Below are 13,245 nucleotides of genomic sequence, written 5' to 3'. Positions count from 1 at the left end.
ACACACACACACACACACACACACACACACACACACACACACACACACACACACACACACAGGCTGAAACACACACCTGTCTGACAGAATTATAAAATCCTTCAGCTCCTCTTCATCAAGAGCTGAAGGAGGCTGCTACAAAACACACACACATCCAGCAACACTTACAAACACACACACACACACACACACACACACACACACACACACACACACACACACACACACACACACTTATGGAGTTAGATCAGTCTCAATAAATGCACATAGAAGTCATCTTTATTCTGACTAGCACAAATTGTCTCTGTGATTGTCGTACTATATATGGAAAGTTGTTTATCGTGGTTATGACTGCGTGTGGTTATGTATCAATACAGATTTAATGTCATTCTGATGACAGACTAGCAGTCACTGTCATCCACGGTCCTTTCTCACATGGTTCAGACTGTTTGTGTAGCGTTAGGCCTCCTGGAGTTAACTTTTCCTGCTTCAGCATCTGGAGCGTGGTCAGAGCGGACAGGGGAGACTTATTGATCTGCTCAAGCTCCAGGGCCAGACCCCGCCCCTTTTACTGAACCGCAGCTAATAGTAAGCAGACACAGAGAGTACGGCTTGAGAGTCGGGCCGTTTATTGCACACACAGGGCTCAAACTGCACATACACTTCAGATACTGACTCGTTTCTCTGCCCCGGTCCCCGCCATCAACTATTTGTGCTGGTCAGATTAAAGGTGACTTAATCAGACGCTAAGGTGTTCACATTAAATCATACCCTTGAATCTACGCTACTGTGATTGGCTGAATAGGAAGGAGACATCTGATTGACTACAGACATTTCCCTGCTGAAAAAAATGCATTTGTGAATCTAACCACGGCAGAGGAGTCTCAAAAGTCCCACACACAAATGCAGTGAGGTTCACAAATGACAAACAGTTTGTAAGTGTCGACTGAACAGTTTGTAATGTAACAAGATAAATATATTTAAATATATAATAATGTGTTTATTATATATTTGTGGATTTCTATTACATATAAAACTATAAATATTTATGTGTGAATCAGAACTACATTTGTGAATCCTTCTGTGTGCATTCATGAATATTGAGATGGATCTAACTCTACACACACTGATTTGTGACGCTGTGTGTGTCACAGTGGAAACACAAAATATAATTACAAACATGTTTACATTAAAATGTGTAGGTTAACTTAATTACTCCGCTCAGCGCTCACAGATCTCCAGAGACACAAACGCCATTAACACACACAGATACTCAATACTACACACACACACACACACACACACACACACACACACACACACACACACACACACACACATCCAGACAGACACAATGCACAGACACATTGAGCTGGAACTCGACTGTTGCCAAGCAACCCAACAGACTAGTTTCAGATAAACTTACATTTATTCAATTCAAAGCTTTATTGTTATTTAGTTGTACATACAACAGTAGTGCAAGCAAAATGAGAGAGCGTTTCTCATCATCAGGATCCAAAAAAATAAAATAAATAAGACACAATTAAAATACACACATACAAACACATACGTACACACCTACATCTCATTGATTTCAGGGTAAAATGTCCATAACAGCCTGTGAATTAGGTGCTAGTGACTATAATCCCTGAGATATTTATAATCTAAAACTATAACTAAGGCTAAGCCTCAAGTGCAGGAGTGCATGAACCAAATCAACAGTTCAGCAATCTAACAGCTTGTGGTAAGAAGCTGTTGATCAGTCTGTTGGTCCTGCCTTTTAAACTCTGGAACCGTTTTCCTGATGGCAGCAGCTCAAATAATTTATGGAGAGGGTGGGAGGTGTCCCTTATGATGTTCAGTACCCTTCTCCTGCAGCAGCTCAGGAAGAGTTCTTGGACAGAGGGGAGAGAAACTCCGATAACCCTCTCAGCTCCCCTGACTATCCTCTGCAGGGCTTTTTTGTCTGACATACTGCAGCTGGAGTACCATGTCGAGATACAGTAAGTCAGAACGCTCTCAACCACACCTCTATAAAAAGTTTTGAGGATGCTGATCGGGAGAGAGGCTTGTTCCAGCTTCCTCAGGAAGTGCAGTCTCTGCTGGGCCTGTTTTGTGATCCCTGAGGTGTTCTTATTCCAGCTTAGGTCCTGCAGGTCTGCTCCACTCTCTCCACTGCACGGCCACTGATGCTGAGCGAAGCGGGCTGTGGCCTCCAGAAGTCGATAATCATTTCCTCCGTTTTTATCCCAATTGAGCACCAGATTCTTTTCTCTGCACCAGCCCTCTAGGTGTTTAACTTCTTCCCTGTACATTGATTCCTCATTTCTGTGAATGAGTCCCACCACTGTGGTGTCATCGGCGAACTTGATGATCTGGTTCCCCTCATGTCGTGTGTTAGCAGTGTGAGCAGCAATGGACTGAGTACACAGCCTTGAGGAGATCCAGTGCTCAGCGTGATGGAGTTGGAGGTGTATTTTCCGACACGGACAGACTGGGGTCTCTCTGTCAGAAAGTCCCGGCTCCAGAGACACGTTCAGGCCGAGTAGGAGGAGCTTCTCTGTAAGTCTCTGGGATGAGGGTATTAAAGCTAAAATCAATGTACAGGATTCTGGCGTAGATGTCTTTCTGGTCCAGATGAGTGATGACTGAGTGCAAGGTGGTGGATATTGGGTCGTCTGTTGAGCGGTTGGGACAATAAGTGAACTGGTGTGCGTCATGTGATGCAGGGAGGCTGGCTGTGTGGTTTGACAAGCCGCTCAAAACACTTCATCACGATTGGTGACGTGCGACGGGGGAGTAGTCATTAAGACAGGATACTACTGTTTTTTTTGCTACTGGTTTTATAGTGGATGTTTTGAAGCATCTGGGGACAATCACTGCTAGCTCACCAGCGCAGGTTATGAGCACATGTCCCGGAATGTTATCCGGGCCCCCCGCTTTTCGTGGGTTGACCCTGGTTAGGGTCCTGCGTGTGTCCGCTGCATTGACAGTGATTGCTGGTGATTGTGGAGAAGTACCATCCATCCCTGTGGTTGTCGGGTTTGTTGCTTCAAAGCGTGCAAAAAACAGTTGTTGAGCCTGTCTGGAAGAGAAGCATCATCATCGTTGACCCCCTGCCTGGACTTGGACTCCCTGCCTGGTGTTTGCTGTGTCACAGATGTGTCCCTGGATTTTCTTTGCGTAGGTGCCTTTCGCAGCCTTGATACCCTTAGGGCGCGGTCACACTGAACAGGACACACAGTCGAGTCCACGTCTGCACATCAGAGAAGAACACAGAGCATGATAGCTACTTTACTGACTTTACAGCTTATTTTAAGCCATTTTAATCAGACACAACAATAAATCAATTAAAAAATAAAATAGACGCGTGGCTGAGTCTGCGCGCGAGTCCGTGCGTGAGTCCGTGCTTGAGTCTGCGCGGACGCCCGCACATCGGAGAACAACACAGAGAACATGACAGCTACTTTGTGGCTTATATTGTGTCATTTTAGTCAGATACAGACATTAAACTCTGGATTTCTCCATAATGAAGGCTGTCAGCGTTGTGTACCCGCGTGCTTGTGCTCGTGCATGAAGTGTACCGTGCTGAAACACACCTCTCCGAAGTGTGCCAAAGCCAAGGAAGTGTACCGTGCCCAAGCACGATACGGAGCGGTCACACTAGTCAAACAAACTGGACTTTAGCATTGAAGCGTGCTTGGGCACGGTACGGATGGCCAGTGTGACCGCGCCCTAAGAGAGTGCAGACCTAGCTGAGCCCTGACAGCTACATCTCGGGCTGTCAGCAGAGAGCGCACCTCTGTAGTCATCCTGGGTTTAGGGTTGCCACGTGCAGTGAAGGTCTTAATTACAGTGACATCCTCTGTGCACTTTGAAATGTAGCCGGTTACCGCCTCAGGATACTCATAAATGTCTGTCTGATCTCCCTGGGAGGCTCCTGTCTTGAAAACCTCCCAGTGGGTATGTATGAAACAGTCCTGAAGTGCCGAGGCTGCCCCCTCCGGCCAGGTCCTGATTTTATTTTTCACTGGCGTGCTGCGCTTCAGTAGTGGTTTGTAAGCAGGCACCAGCATAACATATAGATGATCAGAACGGCCGAGATGTGGGCGGGGGGTTGCCTTGTCAGGGTTTTTCCTGGCTCAGAATGGGCCTTTGGGGGGGTGACTATACGCGCTGTAGTAAACGTTCGACCAACGTATTACAGTATAGTCTACGAGTCTGTATTACCTTATTTGACAGAAATCTGTGCATTTCCTGTTATTTCTGACCATTTTATAAATATTATCATTATGCTTTAGTTACTGAAACCCCAATTAAATCTGGTAAAGATTTTTTTTTTATTGCAACAGTGAAACATGGGAGGAGAGGAATTTTGAGGGAATGGGGTGTAATGAGATTGGGAGAGGGGAGGTCACATCCTGCCAGTGCATTTTACCCTCTTCCTATGATGGCTGCTCTTTTCCTTTAAATTGTGTTTAAGTACATTTATTTGAGTTAAGGTATTATGTTAAATAATCACAGATTTCAGTCACAGATCATTTGGATCATTTGATCAGATCAAGAAATTGAGACACGGTGGAAGTGGACGGAGAAAAGTTGAACGTACGTTCCCGACTCGGTCCATACGGATAGCGGATTCTGTTGCACTACAAGTCAACAGGTGCGCGCGGTGGTCGGCATTCCAGTGTGTGCATGCGTTTGCAACCATGTATGTTGGTGTGTCTCGGCGTGCCCCCGCGATGACCCGTCTGCAGACAGCAGAGGGGCAGGAACAAGTAGCCGCAGCTACATCATACGTGGTTTAGTATAGTTTTAACATGACTGTTGGGATAAATATTTACTGCCATGAAGAGCATTACTCTTTGAAATTAACTCGCCAAACGGAAAATCAACCCTCATTTAGCTTGTGGGTGTCAGCGGAGCGTCCAGAACCAGTCAAAAGAAACAAACATTCAATCAGCTGGCTATCCAACGAGAGCCATATGCATAAACGGATGAGAGGGGAGATGACTGCTAGAAGTCAGAGACGTCGTATTTAAGTTGATGTTCTGATTGTTCAACAGTCGTTTGATGTATTGATATTTAAATACATTCAGAGAGGATTTGATTTGCAATTTGAATCGTCTTTTTTTTCTTTTGCCGCTCGTGATTTTCCTTTGGCGCAGGGTAAAACCTCTTTTGGGGGCGCAAAAGAATTCTCTATGCAGGAAAAACCCTGCTTGTATGCATCTGAGGAGTTTGCCCTCTGAGTGCCTCGTTAGCATTAACTTTGGCATTAGCGCTAGGAGCTATGTAAACAACAACTATAATCACGTTGGTGAAATCACTCGGCAGATAGAACTCTGCGAGCAGTGTGTGCTAACGAGGTGTTTTCACCAGAGGTAGCTGCCTCTCTGTCTGCCCAGAATGACGTCATCCCCTCCAGCTGTATGGCTGAGTCCGGTATATTGTCCTGGAGCCATGTTTCCATCAAATCAGTGTTTCAACTCTCTGCTGGTTTCTCTCAGCAGACGTAACTCGTCCAGCTTGTCTTCCAGGGAACGGACGTTGGAGAGTAGGAGCGACGGTACTGCAGGTCTGGAGGGGTTAGCCTTTAGCCTAGCATGGATCCCGGCTCTCTTCCCCCTCTTTTGTTTACGTTCACATCGCTTTTGCCTCCTCCTACCACGGGCGACTGTCGTCGTAGTTTCCGATAAGATCCTGTGCTGGCGTAATATGTCCAAATTATAGCCGAGCGTCACAGTTTTTGTAGCCTGATGTTTAGTAAAGTCACTCGGGTGTAAATTTTGCAGGCTGAACGCCTGAGATGGGTAAGATACTCAAAACTTTAACTCTCGCTCCTAGAGGGGCTACTGTCACCATGCACGCCGCTGTCACCATGCATGGCCACCTTTTATGAGAATGTTTGAATTGATCGTGTAACCAATGAAATCAGAGTGTTAACCTGTGTGAGGCGGAGTGATACACGGTGAGAAGTCTCGGTGATGTTAAGAAATCGTAAGAAAGACCCCTCAATAAAAAAAGTAAGAACTCATAATTCGTCCCTCACTGACAGTCAGAGGGTTAGGTTATCGTAACAGGAGCACACATGTGACTTCCTGTTCTTCTGCAGCCAGCCTCTAGTGGACATTCGAGGAACTGCAGGATTTTTCTCTTAAGCATCGGCTTCATGTTTAAACACTGGAGGTTGTGTGTCCCTGATTCATCATGTTTATGTTAAACTTCATGACACACACACACACACACACACACACAAACACACAGACAGACAGACAGACACACACACACACACACACACACACACACACACACACACACACACACACACACACACACACACACACACACACACACACAGACAGACAGACAGACAGACAGACAGACAGGCAGACACACACACAGCCTTCTTACCGTGTTCACGTCACCTCTGCCCGCTTCATAGCTCTTCCTGAGGTAACCATGCCCTCTACACACGGTCTGAGTGAATGTCACCGTGTCGCCCGATGATCAAGAAAACAGCAGAGGTCAGAGAGTGAAATTAAAGGAAGTTCTTCAGGAAATATAGTAGACTCTCATGTTACCCTCTCCATGGTTATAATTTCCTGTGTCTCCCAGAATCTGCCCGTCCAATTAGCAGCCTGTTTGTTTTTCATGAAGAGAAATGAAGGAATGTGCTGCCAAACTGTGGAAGTGTATATTAACAAACAACCTTTGACGCTGACCTCCCTATGTGGCGGCTCACTCACTAATGTTTCTGTAAATCCTGCAGCCTGTCTGCCTCACAGAGCAGATAAATCAATAGACTTTAATCCAGGACATCAACACACTCAGCTGGACGGTTCAAACGTCTCCGAGCAGCAGAACTCATCTTCACTTCTGTTTGTCTGTCCTGTGCTCCACCGTGCTCACAAATCAGCTGAGAAAGAAATCATCTCATCACCTATAATGTAGGTGACATTATTCAGAATCAGAATCAGATTTATTGGCCAGGTATGCTTACACACACAATGAATTTAACTTTGGTGAACTGTGCTCTCTTATGTACAGGTACAACATTAAATATCAACAATAAACATAATAAGAAAAGACTAATATTTACATGACTAAACATGAAACAGTGCAGTGATAAATAGTGCAAAAGATGCTGAAGTAACATGATAATAAGTATAATGCAGTTATGTGACAGATTGTTCAATTAAGATGTCAATTACAGTATTTACATAAATAAGTGTGCGTATATTGATCATTTAAATAAAATAATATATGTATACATATATGTATATTCACAGTGACAGTTTGGTTTAGAGTCATTTCACCACGGCAGGTCTGACACACTGTGACTGTTTAGCGTTCATCAGAGTGACAGCCTGGGGGAAGAAACTGCTCTTATGACGGGTTGTTTTGGCGTACAGTGTTCTGTAACGCCTGCCAGAGGGAAGGAGTTTGAAAAGTTTGTGTCCGGGCTGTGAGGAGTCTGCAGTGATACTACCTATATCCTCATCCACATCCTCCTCCTCAGCCTCCTCTACATCAATCAATCAATTTTTATTTGTATAGCGTCAACTCATAACAAGTGTTATCTTGAGACACTTTACAAAAAGCAGGTAAAAGACCTTACTCATTGTTATGTTACAAAAAGCAGGTAAAAGACCTTACTTATTGTTATGGGGGTTGGTCTGGCAGGCCGTCAACCAACGAGCTCGAGGAGCCTAAGAGAGCTCAAGAGCTCCCAGGAAAGTAGGTGGTTAGTGACTGAGATTTACAGATAGATACATGCAGTAATATGATGTACTGTATATGCACACACACACAGAGAGAGAGCGAGAGAGAGAGGGGTAGAGGAGCTCAAGGTGCCAGTTCCCCCGGTAGTCTAAGCCTATAGCACCATAACTAAGAGCTGGTCTAAACCAGCGCCAGCCCTAAATATAAGATTTATCAAAAAGGAAAGTTTTAAGTCTATTCTTAAAAATACAGAGTGTGTCTGCCTCCCGGACCCCGGCTGGAAGACAATTCCAGAAGAAAGGAGCCTGATAACTAAAGGCTTTACCTTTCATACTACATTTAGAGACTGTAGGTACCACTAGCAGGTCCGCATTCTGGGACTGCAATGTTCTCGAAGGGTAGTACGGCACTAGTAGCTTCTTAAGATAAGATGGTGCCTGGCCATTTAGAGCCACTCCCTATACATTTATTGTATAGGGAGCTTCCAGTGCAGAGAAGCCAACACAGGAGTAATGTGGTCCCTTTTCCTAGTTCTAGTCAGTACACGAGCTGCAGCGTTCTGGACTAGTTGAAAAGTCTTTAGAGACTTACCAGAGCACCCTATAAAAAAGAATTACAATAATCCAACCTGGAGGTAACAAATGCATGAACTAGTTAATCTGCATAATTTTGCGACAGGATGTTCCTGATCTTATATATATTACGAAGGTGAAAATAGGCTGTTCTTGAAATTTGCCTGATGTGAGAGGAAAAGGACATATCTTGATCAAATAGAACTCCTAGATTCCTAAAAGTGGTGCTAGATGCCAGGCTGATGTCATTAAGGTCATATCATCAGAAAAAGTCTCTCCGAGGTTTTTAGGGCCTAGCACAATAACTTCAGTCTTGTCTGAGTTAAGTAGCAAAACATTTCTGGTCATCCAGGTCCTAACGTCCTTAAGGCACATTTCTAGCTTACATAGCTGACTGGTGCCATCGGGCTTCATTGATACATAAAGCTGAATATAATCTGCATAACAATGAAACTGTATGGAGTGTTTCCTCATAATATTTCCCAGAGGAAGCATATATAATGTAAAGAGAATCGGTCCAAGCACTGAACCTTGTGGCACTCCATGGCTAACTTTGGTGTGCATAGAGGATTTAGCATTAACATTACATCCAAGTAATTGTTCTAGTCTGTGTAATAGGATTTGATGGTCAATAGTGTCAAAAGCAGCACTAAGATCTAACAAGACGAGCACAGAGAGAAGTCCCCTGTCTGAAGCTAGAAGTAGATCGTTTGTAACTTTAACTAGTGCAGTCTCAGTGCTATGATGGACTTTAAATCCTGACTGAAACTCCTCAAATAAACTGTTGTCATGGAGAAAGTCACACAAATGATTAGCTACCACTTTCTCCAGGATCTTTGCGATAAAGGGAAGGTTAGATATAGGCCTATAGTTAGCTAGAGTTCCTGAATCCAGAGTAGGTTTTTTGAGTAGAGGTTTGATTACCGCTACTTTAAATGACTGTGGTACATAGCCTGCCAGTAAAGACATATTGATCATATCTAATATAGAGTTGCTAACGAAGGAAAAGACTTCCTTAAACAGCTTGGTTGGGATTGGGTCTAAAAGACAGGTTGCTGGTTTCGACGCAGAAATAATTGAATTTAGTTCTGAAAGGTTGATTGGAGAAAAACAGTCTAGACTAATATCAGGTCCTGGAACTGTCTCTGCCATATCAGACGTATCTGCACCAGGTAAGGGCAGGAGGTTACCAATTTTGTCTCTGATGTCTAGAATTTTGTTGTTGAAAAAGCTCAGGAAGACTTCCGGTGGTGCCATGTTGTAGTAGACAGGGGGAAATTTTGCTCTAAAAAAAGCCAACTGATAACCGGCCAATATTTAATAACTAACGGCAGAATTCAAACAAAACTAAAAGGCAATAGTTAAAGAAAGTAAATCAGGAGAGATGGAGAAAAAGGGAAGACTTAATAAGTAGGAAAGCGTGAATGTAACATGTACTGACTCCACGAGGGGAGCAATGCCAGCGGCTTAGCCGCTGGCCGGTGGTGACAGCCAGCAGGATTCGATCATTTTAGCGGAGCTACGCCGGCTCAGACAAGAACACTCGGAAGCGGTAAACGAAAATAAGAAGGCTTTGACCATACTGGAGACTAATGTGAAAGAACTGGTCGAGAGAAGTGCCTCGCTGGAGAAACACACACTAGACATGGAGGAAAGGTTGGGAGAGACGGAAGAAAAGGTGACGCGGCTAGAAAGGACGGTGGCTTTTCTCCTACACCAAGAGGCTAAGTTAGAGGTGAAGTGCAACGATTTAGAAGAAAGAAGAGGAAATAATATTAGGATACATGGTATCCCAGAGGGCTCGGAGAAAAACGACACCGCTGGATTTATCAAGGAGTTTATTCGCGCAAAACTACAAGTCTCAGACGACATGGAAATACATATTGAAAGAGCGCACCGCTCCCTGGTCGCCAAACCGAGGGACAACACCACACCGCCGCGGGCAATTATTGTTCGCTTCTTGGACTTTCAGGTGAAAGAAAATGTCATTCAAAAATCATGGAAACAAAAGACTACATACGAGGAACGGGCCATTTACTTCAACCAAGACTACATGACGGAGGTGCAAAGAAAGAGGAAACAAGTGCGGGACTAAAGGAGAAGAACGTTAAAGCACAGTCTCCTTATCCTGCTCAGCTCAAAGTGTTTCTGGACTCTGGGACTAAGACTTTTGCTTCACTACGGGAGACTGCGCCTCTGTTAAAAGAGATGGGGATCAATGTTGCAGAGGATGAAACGGAGAGACAACAGAAGGTGATGATGCAGGGCAGCTGGACCACAGTGACAGGATGGAGGAAGAAGAGGAGGCAACCTTGTATGACAGAGGAGGACATGCATGTCTTTTTCAAGTGAACTCATTTATTCATTATAGTTTAAGGTTATAAAACAAACAGTCAAACAACCAGAATATCTGCTGGACTTGAAATGGAAAAATAATAGTGAGCTGGTTAATGATGCAAAACTAATTTGAAGCTGACAGAAAAGTTGGCCACAAAGGTGCCGAGTTGAAAGGTTTAAAAGGAAACCAGATGAATAAGCTAAATATAATTTCATATAAAGTCCTTGGTGCAAACCATCCCATTAAAAGGAAAAAGATAATGAGCCAACTAAAGAAAATGAAATGTTCTATAGCTCTTCTACAAGAAACACACTTAACCGTGGTTGAACATAGAAAACTGAATAGAGAATGGGTAAACCATGTATTTTATGCCTCATACGGCAAGAAAATGGGTGTAGCCATATTAATAAATAAATCAGTACCATTCACTTTAGAGAAAGAATATAAAGAAAATAACCAATTCGGACCAAACTGGGTTTATTTCTGAGAGGCAAAGTGCTAACAATATTAGGCAAACATTGAATGTTATAACATATACTAAGAATAACAGACAGAATACCATGTTTCTCAGTCTAGACGCCCAAAAAGCTTTCGACCGGGTGAAGTGGAGTTTTTTATACAAAACTCTGGCAGAGTTTGGGTTTAACACAACATTTATAGATTGGGTAAAAATTGTTTACAATAACCCTAAGTCAAAAATCAGAGTAAATGGATGCTGCCCAGACTTCTTTTTCCTTAAAAGAGGGGTCAGGCAGGGTGATCGTCTTAGTCCATTACTGTTTGCTGTTAGTGTTGAACCCCTGGCGGAGTCAATAAGAATGAACAAAAACATAAAAGGAATTAAAGATGAGGGGGGTTTGGAACACAAAATATTGTTATTTGCAGACAACATATTAATCTATATAAGTGAACCTTCCTCATCTGTTCCAGCTCTGTTAAATAAATTGGCTGAATATGGAGAAATATCAGGATATTTAATTAATGAGTCTAAATCCGTAGCTATGATGCTCTCAGGCAAATATCCAGCAGAACTAGAGAAGAAGGTGCATTTCAAATGGTCTAACAATGGGTTTAGATACTTAGGTATCATCATTACCCCTCTCATATCACAGCTTTTTGAAGCAAACTATGGAAAATTGATTGGAGAAATCAAAAGGGATATAGCTAGATGGGAAATCCTGCCTCTGACTCTGATAGGGAGAATAGAAACGGTGAGAATGAATATCTTACCAAGATTATTATTTTTGTTCCAGTCGCTGCCTATAAGAGTTCCCAATTACATATTTAAAACACTAGACAAGATCATATCAAAATTTATTTGGCAAAATAAAAAAGCTAGAATTAAGTATACTGTTCTTCTTTGCTCGAAGGAGAAAGGAGGTTTAAATTTACCAAACTTAAAAAAGTATTACTGGGCAGCACAGCTAAGGGCTATTATTATGTGGATAACGAATGATACAGATTCTATTTGGGTATGAATGGAACAGAACTCATGTCCAAGGTTACCTTTAGCTGCTCTTCCCTTTCTGTCAGAAAAGTCTCAGAGGGGAGTTAAGATTACTTACTAGAGAAACGTTGAAAATATGGTCGATAGTACGAAAGAAATTAGGACTGTCAAACTCCACTTGCAGAGCGACTAAAATAGCATTAAATCCAGATTTTGTACCCTCCACTATGGATACAGGATACAACAAATGGGCAAACAAATGATTGGTTTATATAGCACAAGTGTTTAAAGGACAGAACATGAAGTCTTTTGAACAACTTAGAAAGGAGTTTAGTCTACTTGCACAAGATTTTTATAAATTTCTACAATTAAGGAGTTATCTTCAGAACCATAAGGAATGGGATAAAATTTGCAGAGCACCCTCTGAAATGGAGCAAGTATTTATGTCATTTACAGAAAAAGATACAAAGAAAGGTGTTATTTCAAAAATGTATAAAGCATTGCAACATGAATATGAAGATAACAACATGAGGGTTAAAGAAAAATGGGAACTAGAAACAAACATTATAATAAGAGATGAACAATGGGAGGAATCATTCAAAGAGGGACATAAATTAACAAACTTCCAACTCAGCCACAAAGTGGGACTTTAGGTGTCATGCTTGAATGTGTCTCACAGCCTTTATTGCAAACACTTCAAGCACGGGCGGCAGCAGCTCAGTCTGTAGGGACTTGGGTTGGGAATTGGAGGGTCATTGGTTCAAGTCTTGGCACAGACCACTTTTAGAGCACTGCTGAGGTGCCCTTGAAGTGTTTAAGTTTAACTTCTTCTCGTTCTGAACCAGGCTGTAAACATCTCTGCTGTAAAAACAGACTTTTTAGAATGGGTGTGTATGTGACTTCCTGTGCTTCTGCAGCCAGCCTCTAGTGGACACTCGAGGAACTGCAGGATTTTACACTTCAGCATCGGCTTCATGTTTCAACAGCGGAGGTTGTGTAGTCCCTGTGTGTTTCACCCCTGTCCAAACCCCCCCCCCCCCTCCCCCTCACCCCATCGGTCCCCTTTTTTGGTGTTTCTTTCAGGGACAAACCCTGACGTCATGTTTATGTTAAACATCATGAATTCCAACACACACACACACACACAGACTTTATCTGACAGA

The sequence above is a fragment of the Labrus bergylta genome, chromosome 12 (genome assembly GCF_963930695.1).
Source record: "Labrus bergylta chromosome 12, fLabBer1.1, whole genome shotgun sequence".
Lineage (NCBI taxonomy): Eukaryota > Metazoa > Chordata > Actinopteri > Labriformes > Labridae > Labrus > Labrus bergylta.
The sequence above is the reverse complement of the archived record's forward strand: the minus strand, read 5'-3'. Positions refer to the sequence as shown.